Below are 18,554 nucleotides of genomic sequence, written 5' to 3'. Positions count from 1 at the left end.
CTCTTGTTTCTGTCAGACCAAGGCCAATAGCATTCACACAGTTTTTCTCATGTGAGAAATGTTAAGATACACCAAACTGAGTCATTGTGGGTAGTTCTCTGAACGTCAACTCAGCGCTCAGCAGCAATCAAATGAAAAATACTGCTGTTAAGACAGTGGTAGGAAATAAAATAGAAAACATTATTAGGACACATTTTAACCTGAATGCTCCTCTTGGCCCCATCTCAGAGGTATGTCACAGTATGAGTGCAGGGAGGATGCAAGGAGCACACTATGGAAGAGCATCTGTAGAGAGACTAAAAGAACTATCATTTTGGGAGATGGCAGTAGGAAAGGTGTATCTGAAAGGGGGTGCGCAGTAACAGTTACAGCAGGAAGAAGCAACTACAGGAAGAGCTTGCCATCACATGAGAGCTGGGGGCAGCCTCTAAGACAGTCAAAAACAGGTATGGGATATGCCAGAAGGACTTCTCCCACACAGCAGTTTTCCCACACGTTTTTTTAAGTTGTGGAAATTTCTGCCGTCGCACATTGTGGAAGTGAAAGTCTAATTGGGAAAAAGCACCATTAGGGACTACGAAACGCAACAGAGCAAATACAACCTCCAGCTCAGGACCTCCCTGAAGCACTGATGGCCAGAGCTGTGGAGGAAGGAGGAGACACAAGAAGACGTAACCTCACATGCCCACTATGCTTTGCTTGTTTTCTCTGGGTGTCGACTACTTACCTAGTGGTCTTGCTTAAAGCAAGACCTTTAGCTCTCAGGAAAGGCTTAAGGAGAAAAAGCTTTTGCTTGGGGATGTCCTACTACACCTCAACACAGAGCAGCATAGTGCTAGGCCCTGGTCATCTGGACACTTGCACACGAGTGACTTCACAAATACAAGCAGGCCCATTAAATTCCCTGATACTACTCGAGTGCATAAAATTAGGCATGTGCAAAAACGCTTCCAGGTGCAGGTACTTTAAAACGCACTCACTGTGGCCCCAGCTTGGCAAAGCACTTAAGCATGTGCTTAAACCCCCCTTGCCGAAGCACTTTGGTGTATTTGGCCAAGCAGGCATAGACTTGTGGCAGAGCTAAACCAGTGATTTACGGCATGTAGAGCACAAATGATAAAATCATTGGATACTTGTTTCAACTCTGATTAAATAAATCAGCAACCAAGAGTACGGTGCACAGCTTGCACACTGCAGTTGCAGGTTTATGAACTGCACAGACATGATGAGAGAAGAGACAAAATTCTTCTAATACAGACATTTCTGATCTTTCCTTTCACCAGGCTAATTGGACAGAAATTACCTTATTTGTGGGCATCAATTTATCATAGTCATGATTGTATGCAGCTATGGGTTTACTTCTTAAAATCTTTTCCAGAGCAATAGGATTAGGTGAGACTGTCATTAGAGTATTCTGATAAATAACAAGAAAAACCTTAAAAACTCGCTGACTGCAGAACAGAGACACTTAAAACAGAATGTAGTGTTTAGCCCCAGGCCTTGGCAACAATTGAAACAAAATGTTTTGAAACAAAGCAAATTGGCATTTTGCTGACTTTGAATGTACTGTCTTTCCAAGGAAGACACCTGGTTCAACTACACAAAACATCTATTCAGGATTATAGTCTGAGCTTTTGTTATGCAAAAGGTAAATGAGGGCAACATGAACTCTGTGAGAGAGTCAGGTTTGGGGTTTTTTTCTTTTTTCCCTAGGGTAATCTGTCGAGAAGATACTGGTTACTGACAGGAAACCAGGAGCCTTTTGAGGATGTCTTGGTTTCTATTTTTTTTTGGGGGGGTGGACATAGTCCAGTGGAAAAAAGATACCAAGTGCAGTAAAATACACTAGCTGCATTAACCAAAAGAAATGTTCCCACATTTGAATATCGGGTTTTATAAAAATGGCACACGTGCGTGTGCACACATGCATGCATGCAGAGCTATACCAGTATATAAGAGGGGAGGATGGGTGTATGTAAGAGGCTAGAAACCTGCATGTCACAGCATTGTTCGTGTGTTACCTTAACTTTGATGCTTTCAAAGGCATTTTGTGAGATCCCTGCTGGATGGTGAGTTGTTTGTGTGTTTCCTTGCATGTCTGCTGGCTTGGGATTTTGATGAATTCAAACCATTTGAACCTGGTGGATTATCAAGTTTATTAACGATAAAGGTGGATCAAAGTCCAGACTAACAGAGACTGCAACCTCAACTTTGGTATTTAAATTTATGGGAACGTATAGAGCCAATAAAATCTTTGCCTGCTCATTCAGAAAATATCTTGAATTTCATTTGAAGAGCAAAATGCATCATATTTCAGTGTTAAATCCCAGTCATGCTGATCAGAAGCCTGAAGAGCTTGACCAGTTTGACAACTCACTCCTCAAGATCCTCCAGCTTTCAGGCAACAGCAAAGTAGCTTGAAGCCCTCCGTCAGATAAAGCAGGGGTGATCTGGCAAAGTACCAACCTCACAAAAAAACTTCATGTGTCTGCTCATCAAGCCTCACACCTCTAGATGAAGTGCACAAAAAGCCCTCCATAGCTGATGCAGCCCTTGTTCAGGCTTTCTGGAGGTCATAGGAGAGTTGGATGCACATGCCGTGCTTAACTTCAGTGGGTCAGTCGCTGCTGTACGTGGAGTTCCCTTTGCTGCTCGTGGGCAGAGCCTCTCATTGGCCAACAGCTAGAGAAGAGTTGCTTGGGAATGTTTCAACAAAAAGTATTTTGTCAGAGCTGCTGAACAAAAATTTCTGAAGAAGGACTTGTCTTTGACTAATTTCTCTCCTTGAAAAAGCTATTGAAAAAAATAGGAGTTGTCTAAATGTCTCCCTTTGTACTTTCAAAGGAAAACTGGGAGGAGGAGATTCTCTTTAAAAGCACCTTTCATTTTGTAATACAAATAAGCAATGTTTTAAAACGCTGAAATAAAAATGAAAAAAATATTTTAAAGTTATTAAATTAAATCTTTTTTCATTTGTTTTGTTGTTTTTCTTTTTTCAATTTCAGAAAGATACTTGACATTTTCACTATTTGTCCTGACATCAATGGATTATTTTTTTTACTAATTCAAGATAGGAAAATATTCAAAATTTTGAAAATTTCCCATGGGATAGAAAAAAAATATACTCCTCAGCTCTGCTAGTAATCACAACACGAAAAGACAATCATGACTTTATGTCTGAACATGTTCTTTTGGGATGGCAAGCGTGAAGGAGGTAAACATTACTGTTGGTGGATGCTTCAGGAAAACCAGATCTGTGCTGGAGCATATGGGAGGCAGATAAACCAGGCTGCAGGATGACAGGTCGTGTGGATTCTGTGAGGTGATTCCCTGGGATAAAAAGGTCTTACTGTAATAGTGTAAAACGGACAATTTGCTACGCCCTTCAAAAAGTTATTTCTTAAGGCAGAAAAGACAGTCCCCTTTGCTGGTGGCTGCCTCTAATATTACTATTTAATTATAATCATGACAGTATTGCAAAGTGCTCCCATGGCAAGGTATGACTGCCGTGTTTCTAGTGGGGTGGGAGAGAAAGGGATGGGAGCAGGATGGGTAGCCCAGACATCAAAACAGTGACTCCCCTAGTCCAGCTGCCCTAAAGCCTGACAGCTCCCACCTGCCCTGGGCGTTTAGCCCCTCAGCTCTCTCTTCCCAAAGCTCCTCTGGCCCTGTGCCTGCTTGAGGCTTCCCAAGCATCCTTCCACATCCAGCTCACTTACCTCCAGCCTTGCAGATGGGAAGCCCCCACCCTGTCCCGGCAGCCTTCAGTCCTGTGCAGCCTCCCCGCTTCAGAGCTGCCCAAGCCCTCCCTCCCACCAGCACCCACCTCACCCCAAACTACTGTCCCACAGCCCCAGCCCCTTCCCCTGACTCCCTTTTCCAAACCCCTCTTCCCCTAGCTCCCCATGCCCATTTTTTGTACAGGAACCCACCTCCCCACCTCCAAACTTTCCCTATCCCTGAAGTCTGTCCCATCTTCCATCTGGCCTGAAATGCAGCAGATGATTAAAATTAACATAATTAATCCCATTCTCTCTGTGCTAACGGAGACAAGTGCAGGCACTAATTCATGGTCCTACCCCTTGATGTAATGCTCACTCTTGGCCCGCAGCCCACACGTCCTTCCACGGGAGGGCTTTTCTCCTTTTGGTCCCTTTCCCCGTCCCAGAGTCCCACCAGAGACCCTTGGACCCCCAGTGTACGCAAGATTAGGCCCCATCCCACGGGACACAGCCTGCTGGCTGCCCTGGGGCTGCCTTGGCTGGCCAAACCTGCCTCCTTGCTTCCTCATGGAGCTGCCTGGGCTGCTGGCAGAGATTTCCAAAATCCAGACAGGAGCTGCAGCTCAAACTCCACCTGGATCGAGCCTGGAGGGAAAAGAAAGCGGACATGTCTGGGAAAAAGGAGCTTTATGGTAATTCTGCAGCAGGCAACCAGACTTTTAGGATGAGAGCCGGTTTTCTAGAGGCTTGAAAAGGGACGGGGAGCCCAATATCCATGGGCAACAGCAAGTGCAAACACAGCAAGAAGAGGACGAGACTAGTCCTAATCTGCCTGGTCAGATCTGCATCTCACACCAGATTGACACTGTCCAGGACAACAAATCGCAACATATTCTTCACTCTGATTCATGACCTGGGGCTGGCAGTGCCCATAAATTCAGGGGTGAGGGGTTCCTTGGGGAATGCGTGGAAAAGCAACACTTCTCCCGAGCACCCCGATGGCAGGGGTGGGTGCCTCGGGTAGGTGGCCTAAGGGACAATGGGCAGCATCCTCAGCCCTCCCATCAGAGTATTTCCCACTCAGTTTTGGTAATGTACCAGCTCTGACATTGCACGGGCATCACATCCACAAGATCTGACTTGGGCATCTCCGGGACCTGCCAAGAACACCATGAGGGCATGCATACAAGAGGCAGGAGAAAATTAAACAAAATAAAGACCAGGGGAGACTCAAATGCTCCAAACACTAACAAACAGAGGTGAGAAACATTGCTGCTCTCATCCAAAGCAGAGCAAACAGGCACAGAGCGGTGAAATTGGGCTGTCGCTGAGCAAGCGAGGATGGGGCTGCCAGGCGGAATGGTCAAACAGGGGGACACCAGAAAGCTGTGTCTGCAGCACCCCCTCCTCAGGTGTCTGGCAGGGCCATGGCCCATAGGGAGGGATGAGGATGGGCTGCCTGCATGCCTCAGGCAAACCATCTAAGACCTTTGGGCTCAGTTTATTGTTTGGTAAAGCGAAGGTGATAATATCTGCCTCACAGGGGAGTTGTGAGGCTTATTAACATTTTGTCTAGTGCTTTGAGATCCACCGAGTGAAAGTCCTTTATGACTATTTTATTGTTATTGTATGAAGATCAAAGTAAGAGCTCTAATCTAATGCCATCCCTTTTATGTTTATACCACCCACTTGTATCCAGAAGACAGCCTGACTGCAGAGTCTCTCTTCAGCCTCTTGGTCTTTCAAGGCTGCGAGTGTTTGTTTGTCGGTGAGGTTTTCCAGGGTAACTGGCTGCTAGTCAGTCATAATCTGAACCTTGTAAAAGAATGAGGGCAGACACAAAATTGCATCATTGTTTAGCAGGGCTGGAAGTAAACCATTGAGCTCAGTATTTTCTCTAGTTTTGTGCTATGTTAAATAGATAGGTGTGGCAGGCCAAGAATGTACAGTACCAAGGCAGTGTTCTATTTGAAATAATTTTTAATGTATTGGTGTTCATCCCTTGGCCCTTTTATTGTGCATGGGAGGTGTTCTTGTAATTACATATACATATACAAGTATACATGTGTGTTTTTAAGCCACAGAGATCTGTAAGTCAGAACAGAAGACAGCAAATGGGTAATTCATGGGTTTTCCTTACCGTCTTTGAAGGAGCTAGTGTCAGAAGTGTGATCTAATCGTACAGAGATATTTTTTTTTCCTGTAAGGGAAAGCTACTGCTGGGAATCTCAATTTATTAAGTGTATGTACTTGTTTCTTCTTGGACATCAATTTTAGAAAGTGCCTTAATGTGTGAACTGTACACAAAGGGTCCAAGATGTTGAAGGGTGACAGTAAGTGCTCTGTTGACAGGAGACTGTGTGGTCCAATTATTACTAGGAGGGAAAAAAAAGCAAAAGCAAAAGCAAAAAAAAAAAAAAAAAGTATGCAACTTCATGTCCAAACCTGAATGAAAAGGAGGAAAAACATGAGCTCTATAGAACAAGTCATATTCCTGTTCTTGGAAGAAGACCAAACCCCATGGCAGATATGTTTATTTTAATACTTTTATTGTGTTATATATTACTCTAAAACCTGTTCATTTGAAGTTCAGTACCAGAGGGTACAGCTCCCACAAGCAACCTAATTCTCCACTTGTGCAGTGATTCACACCTGCCTGGGTATGGAATGTAGTGCTGTCTGGGTAATGGAGTTTTCTGTTTAGTGACTGAACTGAAAAGGGGGAACAACAAGGATTTAAGAAAGTAAGTTGTCCCACGGTGGAAATGTCTCGATTCTTGGCAAATCAAAGAGCAGCGTGTTTTATTTTGGATCACTCTCAAAAGATTCTCTGGAGCCAAAACTAAATGTTTGGGGTGGAGGGGATGTTTTGTTTCAGGTTGCTTGCACTTTGTAGTAAGAAACAAAGGAAAACCAAACTGTTAAAACAACAACAAAAAGATTATTTTAAATGAACGAGTAATTGAGATGAAAACTCAGGAGTTTCACTTGAGAAGTGCTGAAACAATGTGTTTTGATGCTCTGGAAATGTCTCTCTTGCTGTTTTTTACCTCACCTAAACCTGGTTACTGAATTCAGCTCAAATTTTTGAAGCTTCTGACAGCCCAAGCCTGTGTTTTTGACTCATTTTTATTTGGCAGAGCAAGCAGAGCATGTGTTTAAGTACTTTTTATAAATAGAGAACTCAAATAATTCACAACTGTGGCATTTATCATGCAGTGATTCCACAGCCTCATCTATCATCAAACCAAGGCACTACTTTATGAAAAAGTGAAAATGTGCATATGTCCTGGTGAAAATAAATGAAAGTCTGAGGAACACAGGCACCTCCTGTGAACATACTCAGGCAATCAAAACCCACATTTTCCCTTAGAAGAGTAAAGGGTAGGACTTTTTAAAAAAATATTTGTGCAGTTCAAATAAAAATGTATGCAGCAGATGAACTGCGACCATGGGAGCACTTCAAAGAGACATGAATGCCAAGGTAGGTGTGAAAAGGGATGTAATTGGAGAGAGATATTTTGTGATATGGGCTATTTCCAAATGATTACCGATCTACTTTTAGTGTCCCTGTCAGCTGCCATATGTGTGTATTATCTATTCATGTAGGTAAGTATATTTACATATATAACCTATTCAACAGCACCATTACCTGTTTTTAACCATTCAAAATGTTATTCTACTGCAAGAAAACCCAAACCTACATGACTTTCAGCTCTAAGACCATGACCTTGAAAGATTCTTGGGTGTACATTTTTGAACCAGCGTTCAACGTCAGTAAATCTTGCACTAATACCCTTAGACTCATAGCATTTATCTGTCTTTTGAGGGTCAGACTTTCCAAAGTCCTGAGCATTTGCCTACCTCTCCTATCCCAACAACGCCTTCCCCTGACTTCAAAGGCACGAGACAGGCCAAAACAAATTGTTCTCAAAAATCCCACCTTCATCTATTTAGCTGCTCTCCCTGCCCCATCTGAGCATCTCCTGTTACCCTGGGCAGCAGCACACACCAGCTGCAGGTAGCACAGTCCTAACTTGTACAGTAAATGAGGAAAACTACACACTGCTGCCTTGGTGTGCGTGCAGCATTTCAGCAAGTCATTGGTTAGAATGACAGCAATTTTTAAAGATGATTGTGGGATTACATCACAGAAACTATTCCCCTCTGGGCTGGGTGGCACTGCTGCATTATAGGTGAGAAATTATCTTTTTTTGGTTCTTCCTGAAGTAAGGAGTCTAATAGATTTGTCAGCAGGCAATGTCCTGGGACTGCATTTTCCGTAACAGGAATGCAAGCTCATTTTTTCTGCAGTTCAGCAATGGGGTTTGATTCTTTTTTTCCCCAGGGTAGCCTTTTTATATGCTAAAAATGCCTCATCATGGCAAAACACAAAACAAGACCTTCCTTAAAATCCCACCCCCTCTCCTGGGGTGTTTGCCTCATCCAGCTCTTTGGAGATCAGTGTGACTCATGTAGGCTATATCAACATACTTCATATCCCTCCCCCTGCCTCCCTCCACCCCTCCCCCCTTCCTCCCCCCTTAATTTTCACTGCTTGACAAGAGAGGAAAATGTTTGTGAAATAGTGCAGGGTGGCAGCAGGGTAAAAAAGAGCTTGTGGAAAGCTGACACTGCCATGGTATTTCCTATCCCAGGGGCAGGGATGCATGCCCAGCATTAATGCACCTTCCAATCCAGCACCAGAGCATTGCCCAAGCCCATATCCAGTATCCACCAAAACCTATCCGCCAAGGGGCAGGTGCTAGCCTGGGAATACATTTGGCCTGAACTTTGCCTATGTCCCTGCTCTCTGAAGTCCCCGTTATCGGGGGCTCCTGCAGTTCATGCCCCCAGGCTGACAGTCAGCCCTGCTATAGCAGACATGAGAACCCAGCAGTGTCTTCCTCGCTAGGGTGTTTTAGCCTGTGTCTGCTTACTGACACGTGCCCTGAGTAGCTTTAGTGAGTAGAGGCTTAGCCATGGCCCCTCTGGAAAGCGGGACGCTTCCACCACAGATGGTGCCTCAGCAGTGCCTTGGGAGCTTCACGTGTGTCCTCTGGGTGGCTAGGGCTCAGCTTGCGGCAGCACAGTTGGCAGCTGAGCCACAGTTCCTGGCTGTGCGCGTGCTCTTGGCCCACTGTGAAGGTACAGCGAGCCACCAGGATGGACATGAAGGAAACTCTGGCCTATCCAAATAAGTGTCCTAACCACAGGGACAGAGCTGTGGGGACGCTTTCTCCCTCATCCTCTTTGTAGACCTTCTCTACTTTTGTTAAGGGAATTTATCCCTGTTGCAGAGAGTTCTGGAAAACCAGCCCTGCTTGGCAAATAAAATCTCATCACATTCCTGTTCAGAAGCAATCCATCCTTCCTTGCCTGTATGCTGTTCTGCAGGCACAGAGCTGCCCCTGTCAGCTGCACCCCACTCCTCTCCTTCCAAACAGCCTTGTGTATACACAAGCAGGGTCTCAGGGGGCTTTGACCAAGTTTTAAATTAACAGAATTTTTGCAGCTTTTGAATATATAAAAAAATAATAAAAAATATTTTTTTTAAATTTACAGAAAAACTTAATTTAGTTTCTAAGAAAGTAACCTCTTGATGGTATTAATTTGCTATACCCAGTGCTCTTGAGAAAGGCTTGTCGTCATGTTTGGTAGCAACTGTCACATTAGTGACTACATTGCAGGGTGGGTGCCTCGGCTCCCTTCCATTCACTTACCAGTTACCCATAGAAGTCCCCTATGTGTCTTGTGTTGTTTTCCTGTTCCCCCCACTCCAAGCTAATAAATTCTGCTCACTTGAAGATCAGGCCATCCAAGGCAAGCTCTGTGTGTTTATACATAACTGTGTGTCTCTGTACCTCTGAAAATCTCTTCTACTACAGCAATGATTTTCTTCATGATGCACAAGTTCCTTTGCAGAAAAAAGCCAAAACCAAACCATCCTGATTTGCTTTCCCTCTGTCCACCAGATCCAAACTCTTTGTGCTTCCCTCCCCTTGCCTAGGGGATAGATAACCAGTACACCAGTGGACTCTGGCTCACCCAGTTGCACCCTGTCCCACTGGTGTGTCTCAGCAGCACCAGTGGAATTATGCTGCTTCTGCAACTGGCCTGATGTGATTTTCCAAGGCCCAGTACACATGAATTAATTCTGAAAGGCCAGGTCCTCAACAGAGGGAAATCAAAGTAAATCTGCAGTTGCTAATCACAGATAAGATAGTGTTGTGAACTAGCTGAATTTTACACCATGTATTTTCTTGGGATTGTCAGCTGTTTGAATTGAGAGGCATTAAGACATTGAGAGGCATTAAGCACCTTCTGTGGAGATGCTCTGGATTTCGGTTACTGATGGGATGCAGGACCTCAAATCTGTCCTGACTGAACCAAAATGAGCATTCATAATGTACACATAGGAGAAGTTAGTGGGGTTTTTGCCTTGTACAGTCAGACATGTTATAATTGTATTTTTCATTTTACTCTCAAAACAGAATTAGGAGCCAAATTTTCCTATCCTTTACTAACTTCTAGTGTAAGCTAGATTTACATTAGCTGGAATTCATGTGAGAACAATGTGGAGTTATAATTCTACACCAAATTAAGTATAGACACTAATGGGTAGATTGTAGTAATACATATGTAGCAATAATAGAGAAGGAAATAGAAATGAAACTTGAGCTTTAGTCCCAGACCCACACTCCTATAACTTTCCTCACTCTAATTTTATTCCACTCAGCTTTAAGATAATGGAAGAGCTGAAATGCAAAGATCAGAGTTAAATCCAGACTTTGCAATAACTCACAGCATCTGGTCCCCCTGTTCCTTCCTGGATTGCTCTTTCTGTCATTCTCCAAGCATCAAGCTGACGATTTGCAGTGCCACTGCTATTCGACTACATGACCCCTTTTTCATCTCCACACTTCAGCACGCTCATTTTTCTTAATTTAGCCAATGAATGAAGTAGCCCTAAATCACAAAAGGGAAATTAGAGAAAGTGCTTAACTGGATCTAAGAAAAATGCTGGCAGACTCCTCCCTGGAAAAACAAAATAAATTTCTTTATTTTCAGTCTAAATTTTATCATATACTTTCTCAGACTAAGAAAACCTCCCTTACTAGGTTTACAGTTTCCACATTGTGCAACAGAGTTTGCTCTGACTCATCTGTACAAATCAGTAATTTCTGGATCAAGGTCCCATTTTTGCAGATTAAGTTACAGGGAAGAAATTTCTAAGTGCTAGAAACAGTCATTCCAGACTTCTAGTCAATCAATCCCTGCAGACGGTCAGCTAGAGTTGGTGCTTTTGCCTGCAGTAGATGTGTTAGGTGCCTTCATGCTTCTGAGTTTCTCCATGTAAACTCTTCTCTCCATTCTCACCAAGCCCTGCAGTGAGGCATTCCCCAGTGTTGTGTAAGAACCCACCACTCTCTGCCTCGCGCCTGCCTCCTGTCAAACCTGCCTGGTGGCTCCTAGCTCCTGTATGCTCAGCATCACTGGTCTCTGATACACTAAAGGGTCCTAAACTAACACTCATTCTTGACACAGAAGCTGTTTGCACATGCTTGATGATCCTTGTTACCCTCCTGTGTGTCCTTTCTTGTCCCAGTATGGCCTTTTTTGAGAGGGGCAGCAGGACTGCACACAGTATTCAAGGCAAGGACACACCAGGATTTTATACTGCATAGTAGTGACAGTGGTTTGGTTCTTCCTTTCCCTAGGCATGGAGCTGATATTTCTGTAGCACTCTTGCCCCAGGACTCCATTCCTGGATGCTCACAGGTGACTCAGAGCCCGGCACTGCATGTTCAAAGTTTAGAACTTCTTTTCCCCAGGATGACATCACTTTACAGTGTTGACGTTCATCTGCCATTCTTATCTTCAGCTTAATTTCCTTCTGTAAGGTATGAATGAGTTCCTACCTCTTAGGATTCAACAGTGTTCGCCATCATGATGCTAGTAAGCATCTTTAGAAACGGACTGGTAGTAATGCATTCTTAGTATTATAATTAATCCCTTCTATTGCCCAACATCAAATGCAGAGAAGTATACTACTTTCAAAGCCAGAATTTAAAAGAAACCTAACCAATGACCATTTGAGAACTGTGGAAGAAAAGCAAATAATTAAAAGCAATTGATGCCATCCCAGCTCCTTGCCTGTGAGCAAAGCAAATTATACACAGCACACCATTTTCTTCTGCTTTGAAAATGTGTGCACAGGGGTGGAAAAAATCACTCTAGAATTCTCAGGGTCATTAGATCATGTTGAAAAAAGGGTGTATTTGTGTTATTATTTTTAAAATATTTTTCTCATCTTTCTCTTTCATGTGAATTTTTAAAATTTTTATTTTAAAAGTAATCATTTTTCAAATTTTGGAATCTTTCTGTTACCTCTGTATCCAGCAAGAGGAAAAAAAATGTGTTTTAAATTGCAAGTGACAGTTTTTTCCTCTACAGAAAGTTGCTGATGGTTATGTCAAAACTACACATCCAAAAAATTCTCAACTTACTCAAAAGATGCATCTTGGAATGAAGGTGTAGAAGAACTGAAAGCAATTTAGGGCACTCATAAGCAAAAGTAGGCCAAAGTCATTGCTCACAAAATGTGTGCATGGTGATGGATGGGGTAAAGATCAAGGCTAGGAGTTTTTCAAAGCAAAATATCAGATTCCTCAGCAGAAGGACAAAGTTCAGTGTGTGAGGAAATTGGAGCTCCCTTTTGCTAAGGGAAATGGGGAAGATGCATCAAAATAATCAGCTGCAAAAGTATTTCATAGTCCATCCTTGACTTTGGCAATAAATGCAGGATATTATCTTTTCCTCCCAAAGATATATGTGTGACCAAGAAACTGGTTCCAGCATTATTATAGCCAAATGAAACAGAAATAGCAATTAACAGAGATGAACGTGCTGCTTACTAAAAAGGACTTTCAAAGGTAGCACAAGTATTTTCCTTTAGAAAGGGGAAAAACTGAGCAGAAAAATTCACTTCAAACCACACAAGTAAACCTGCTTTTGAAACCTTACCTTGCTGGGTTCAGCCCTGCTCCTACAGCACAGTGAGCAGGACGGGGAGCCACGCCAGGCACTCACTGGGCTCATGGTTTGCCCAACTTGCCCCCCACCAGCCCAGCCGGTCAGTCCGTGACAGGAAGGTGTTTGGAGAAAGCAGGAGCCAAAACTGTCCAAACCGTGGTTTGCAGCAGGAAATGTCCCAGAAGGAAAAGCAGAGCAGCTCCGTGGACACAACATGAGAGCCAGAGTCGGGGGCAGAACAGCGCAGCATGGGGAGCGCCAGCCGGCCGGTGGGAAAGCCAGGCATGATAAGGGAGGCACATCAAGAAACCCCAATGTATAGCTACATGATGAGTCAGGCTGAAGAGAGAAAGGCTTGAGATCGAAGGGGAAGAGAAGTGTCTACAAGTGCTCCTGTCTGGATCTACCTGCACGGTACAAATTTATTAAAGCCTAGGCAGCATTCCTGGCTGAAAATATGATGTCTGCCTCTCTTGCCTCATCTCTAAATTCAGTTTTCTTAGCCAGGTTTGGCTGGCTGTTTTAATCCCCCTTCTTTTTTTTTTTCTTCTTTTTTTTTTTTTTTTTTTTTTTTGACTGGGGCATTGAAGCTCCAAGGAGTTTACTTACAGTCACTGTGGGAAATCTTGAAGGGAGAATAAAAGCATCCCAGCTTTTCCCAGGGTGGATGGGCAATGGCCAGAGAAACATCATTTGGTCACAAGGCAGGAGGGAAAGCTGATGGCTGTGGGCAACCGCAGGAGGATGGGAGCAGTGGTTCGAGAGAGCAAGTAATGGCATGTGCAACAAACAATGATGAAACATGGCTGAAATAAATAGTTAGGGCCAGATTCTTGCCCTTCTTTCCTCAAGTCAGCAAAGTTTAGCCGGCTTTACAGCAAAGCCAAGTGGGGCTGAGAAATCAGGTTCAGTGTCATCCAGTTTTAACTACCCCAAGTGCCTGCAAAGTGTACACAAGGTTAAACAAAATTTACCGTAACTCATATTTTAAGTGTCTCTGAACTTGGCCGCCCACACAGGAAACAGCTTGGAGCAGGTGGTCAGCAAAGCCTGCGGGTCACGGCTGGCTCCACTCAGGGTACTTGTGGGTTACTGACTCACTGCCGAATTATGAGCCCAAACAAAAGGCTTTAAGATAAATTCTAAGTCAAGAAATTGAAGAAGACAAGGTGAAGGAAAAGATGATCCCAGCCTCTGCCCTAAATGCATGTGATGCATGAGGATTTGGTAAAAAGCAAAATAAACCAAGGGGCTGTTGTGCTGGGGTTTGCTCCTCCTGCTTGCCGGAGCACCTGAAGGAGAAATCATGGGATCGTGACAAGAAATGGCAGGTGAGGGAAAAGCTATTCTCCATGTGTCGTGCTGCTTCTAGCCTGCTAGTAAAGCAACCCCCTGTATTTTAGAGGATATTACAACCATCTCATTGGGCTGAAACTGTTTGCTTGAACATATTAAAACCATTGAAATTCTTACCGACTCCTAGATTAAAGTCTTGTAAATACTGCCAGAAGTTACTCCCAATGCCAATATATAATTTTTTTTTTTTTTTTCCTCTGTAGCTTTTTGGAACCAAAAGGTTTACAACTGTGGGAGAAAATCCTGCCAAACTGGAAAAACTTTGCTGCTTGTTTATCAGCCATGTCACATGCTGAAGTTTTATGTATTACTTTCAAGGTGCTTCATAACATTAAAATGGGTGCTTTCATTTCAGATACTATTAAAAATTACAGACATGGAGGTAAAAGAGAAGACTCTGGCTTTAGATAATAATATGTCTTTCATCCCTCCCATGCTCTGGTTTTGCTGCGAATGCTCTGCAGGGGGTGATTTTAGGCAGTCCACCGTGCAGTGGCAAGAACAGATTTGCACAGTGACTCCTAGCTCTGAACTTCCCATGCTCCTGCCACATCTATAAAGCATACTGCATGACAGCAGAATTCGGTGGCTTATCTGGCAGCAAAAAGGGACCCCACTCAGGCATGTCCTCCTGGGCTGGTTCACAACCCTCTCTGGAAGGAAGAAAGGGCAAGCAGGAGGCTTGCGGGGAGCAGAGGCAGAGGAGGAGGTGAGCACAGCAACACTATATGCATTTATTTACTTCATTATTTCTCCCAGGCATCCCTGCGTGGTGGGGGTGGTTCTTTCATTTGAGGCCCTGCCATTTTCTTACCTGACTGCAAGGTCTTCCATCACTCCAGAAGTCCCCCACAAAGGGGCCAAGGGGACATAGCCAGCTCCAGCCCCTGACCAGCAGTGACATTAATTTTCTTTCTGTTTGCTCTACTGGCAGATCTCCTTCCTCTCACCACCCCGCCTGCAGCATTCATTTTTTGACCTCCGATTTATTTGATGCATAAACCCCTGCACCAACAGTGCTTTTAATTTCTGTTGAAAAAGAGGAAAAAACAGTCACATTTCCTAAAAGAGTTTTCATTCAGAGAGCACAGATCACATCATGAGTTTGCATGCTGTAAACTAGGTCTGTCTAGATGACTCACAGTGGTTGCCAGCAGACATACCTGTATAAACACACACCCTGAAGTACTATAAATTAGTCTAGTTGTCTAATTCACTCACTGAGTGCCTAACACTGCTGGTAAAATATGTGCTGGCTTTGCTAGCAGAGAGGATATCGTAAGGTCTGACCTGAAGCCAGTTTAACTTAATGAGCTTTAGATTTGGGTTTAGATGGTGAGGAATGCTCCAAGATAGCTCCCATTCAGCAGAGGACATCAAACTGCTGGAGCAGCTCCAAGGGGGGGTGTGGGGGGGTGGTGGTTAAATACCTGCTAACATCAAGGTCTATATGGTTAGCTAACGATGCTAAAAGCCAGGACCCTCCTTCCCAGATTCCCTGGTTTTGTGTTGCAGTCCTGGGCCCGGGTGTGTGCCATAAACTTTTGCCAGTGTAGCAGCACAGTCTATGGGTTTGAACCCACATATACATTTTTATACCAGGGGTCTGTGTGAGCTGACCTATACCACAAAAACTACTGCATCTACAGTAAGAGCTTCGGCTGGTATTTGAAGTATTATGAAGAATTGCTGCTACTGTAAAGTTTCTGTGGCAGATCAGGACCACAGAATCATTTATTAAAACTAAAAATGTATGAAGCTTAGTGCTGATCTGTACTGAGGAACCCCTGCTGCTCTGTGTCACGTGGGTGAAAAAAATAGTAGTCTTTCTGTTTTGGAAAGAGCGGTATATTTCCAAATATTCATACTCTGTGGTTCACCTTCCTTCAGCTGCACAATGTGTTTTAAGTCACAAAGATGTAATAATGCAGTTCTGCAGAAATCTCTTTTCTGATTTATTTGTGCATGCTACAACACAACAGGAAAATTTCAAATGCTCTTTCTAAACTCTCCAATCACCAACTATAAAATACCCATCCATGCAGTGCTTCCCAAGGATATTTCACGTGATATATCCTCAGGAAAAAGCCAACTACTCAGAAGCCTGTGTGCATCAGGAATTGAGTGGTCTTTTACATCTTATTGGAGTTTAACTTGTTTGGGTTTTAGTTTCACTACCTTAGAAACAATTGTTGTGACTGTGCTTTTCATTGCAAGTAGCTGGCAGAGCTAGGAAATGGTCACCAGGCAGATTTCAGAAATACAGATTTCCACCCACACTTAGGCCATTTTTCAAGACATCCATTTGATTCTATTTACCTGCGCGTGTTCCTTTCAGTCAGTGGAAATAGCCCGCTCTCTCAGCGAGGTGGGCTTGGTTGTGGTTACACGCTGGTCTGGTCGCAAGCAGCCTGAGCAGCCTATAGAGCTTCGAATGAGCTTTCAGGCAGCGAGCTTGCATGGTGGAGCAATTTTGCCACTGCAGCGTGAGGCTTGAGGATCTACTTGACACTTCTGAAGCGCACTTCTGGGTCCCAAGGAGTTGTGCGCTGCCTGCTAGAGCCAGCCCAATGCTAGTACACAGCTGAACGCTTTAATTGTGCGGAAACTTCTCTTCATCCCACTGTAGCAGCTGTGATAAGGCTCCTCTTGCCTAATTTGGCCCTCTAACAGGGAGGCATGCAGTTATCCCTCCCAGCTTTGGCAGCTCTTCTGCAGCCTTCTTCCAGAGGTGGGCATTTCCCTCCCTTCACCGTCCGGGGAGCCGAGGTAATTAGCTGAGACTACAAGTCTTGCTTTATACAGCTGAAGTTGGGTGAAATTAAACCTTCCTTGTGTGAATTCTGAGTCTGCAGTGCCCTAAGTGGTTCCAGCATTGGGACCCTTCAGCTTTTACTATATCTTTATTCCACGGCAATATCCAGATTGAAAACACATTGGAAGGATTGTTTGGGGCATATGGTAGTGTCAGATCTGTTCTGTGAGTTTCTGAAATTTGGTATTCCCATGTTTGTAAGACAAGACAGCAGTCTCTGCATTAAGTTTTGGCTTTGATAGTTCGATGCTGTCTCTGAAGCAGATGGGTATTCAGTTCCATATGTCATCCAGCACTTTGTTTTGGAAACACTGCGGGGGGGTCAGGCGTTGCTGGGGGAGAAGCAGCAACTTTTGTCAGATTTTAGGCTGGTTCGTTGACCATCACTAGAAAGTGGACAGACATTGAACAGTTTTGTGTGTGGGTCCAAACACAGAAACTACAGCAATATAGCTTCCAAGTATATCTGCAGTTAAAAAATTAATCTGAATTTTTTTTTAATTGAAAATATTAGTGTTTTAAAATAATAAAATCTTCTGAGGTGTTTATGTCAGTTTTGCCACATTGCATATATCAGAGGTATTTAAAGGCTGCATGACTGATGCTTTCTCTTGGAGATATCCTCATTGTCACCTCCTTCCATTATAGTTTTAAAAAAATGTAAAACCAAGTTTTTTTAAAGGGCTTTAACTACAACAGGGGGTTTGTTTCTGGGTTAGGTGAGAGAGTTCATTATACAAAATACATGGTTTTACTTGTCACACCAAAATCTCTCCAGCAAATTTTCTTGGCATATAAATTAAATCTTTCCCTATTCAGTGTATTGCCACAGAAAGGAGAAATTTTGTTCCATCTTCAGCCAAAAAGACACCTGTGGAGTCATGTACTTGGTCCCCACAGCTTGCATCATCTTTTTTTTGGTGCACTTTTCTCTCTGGCATGTGGCTGCCCCACACAGCTGTACCTCATGCCCTGCCATGGGGACAACTGGGCTTCTGGTCAATCAGCACCAAAAGTGCCACAACTTGTGTCTAGATGGGTTTGGATGAGTCCCCCCCGAATGTGCCTTTTCTGACAGTGGGAGCTGGCTTCTGAGCCTCCCCAGCATCCATGCAGTGGCAGCAAGGGACAGCTGGGAACCACAGTCCTGGCAGACGTCCCAGGCTCAGCCCTACCTCTCAACCTGTCAGCCCAGCATCAGCTAATGGAGCTGTAATGGGCTCGTTGTGGGGTTGTGTGAGGTCCAGCAGCAACCTTCAGACCTTAATGTGAGCCCACCAAAGCTGCTTATAAAGCGGCTGGGTATTAAAGGGAGGAAGGCAACTGGAGCACCTAGCCAGATATCCACCCTTGCACATGGAGATCATCACAGGGGAGAACTAGAGGCCTTTAGAAGTTAACTTACAACCCTGCAAGTAAAGAAGTTGTTGTGGTTTAACCCCAGCTGGTAATTAAGCCCCACGCAGCCACTCACTCACTCCCCCCTCACCCGGAGGGATGGGAGGAGAATTGGAAAGGAATGTAAAACTCAAGGGTTGAGATAAGAAAAATTTAATAAATTAAACAGAATAAAAAAGAAGGAATAATAACAATGACAATAACAGTTATAATGAAAAGGGGGGGGG

At 43.9% G+C, this 18,554-nt stretch overlaps 1 long non-coding RNA gene across 1 annotated transcript in view; it reads left to right on the top strand.

The window, feature by feature from the left end:
• Nucleotides 1-18,554, top strand: part of LOC308058656 — an 86,105-nt gene extending 67,551 nt beyond the window's left edge. The window contains exon 2 of the long non-coding RNA XR_013925928.1: nt 1-18,554. This exon is cut by the window's left edge and continues 57,033 nt beyond it. This is a non-coding gene — a long non-coding RNA (uncharacterized lncRNA).

This window comes from Falco punctatus (genome assembly GCF_963210335.1).
Source record: "Falco punctatus genome assembly, chromosome: 2".
Lineage (NCBI taxonomy): Eukaryota > Metazoa > Chordata > Aves > Falconiformes > Falconidae > Falco > Falco punctatus.
The sequence above is the reverse complement of the archived record's forward strand: the minus strand, read 5'-3'. Positions and strand labels throughout refer to the sequence as shown.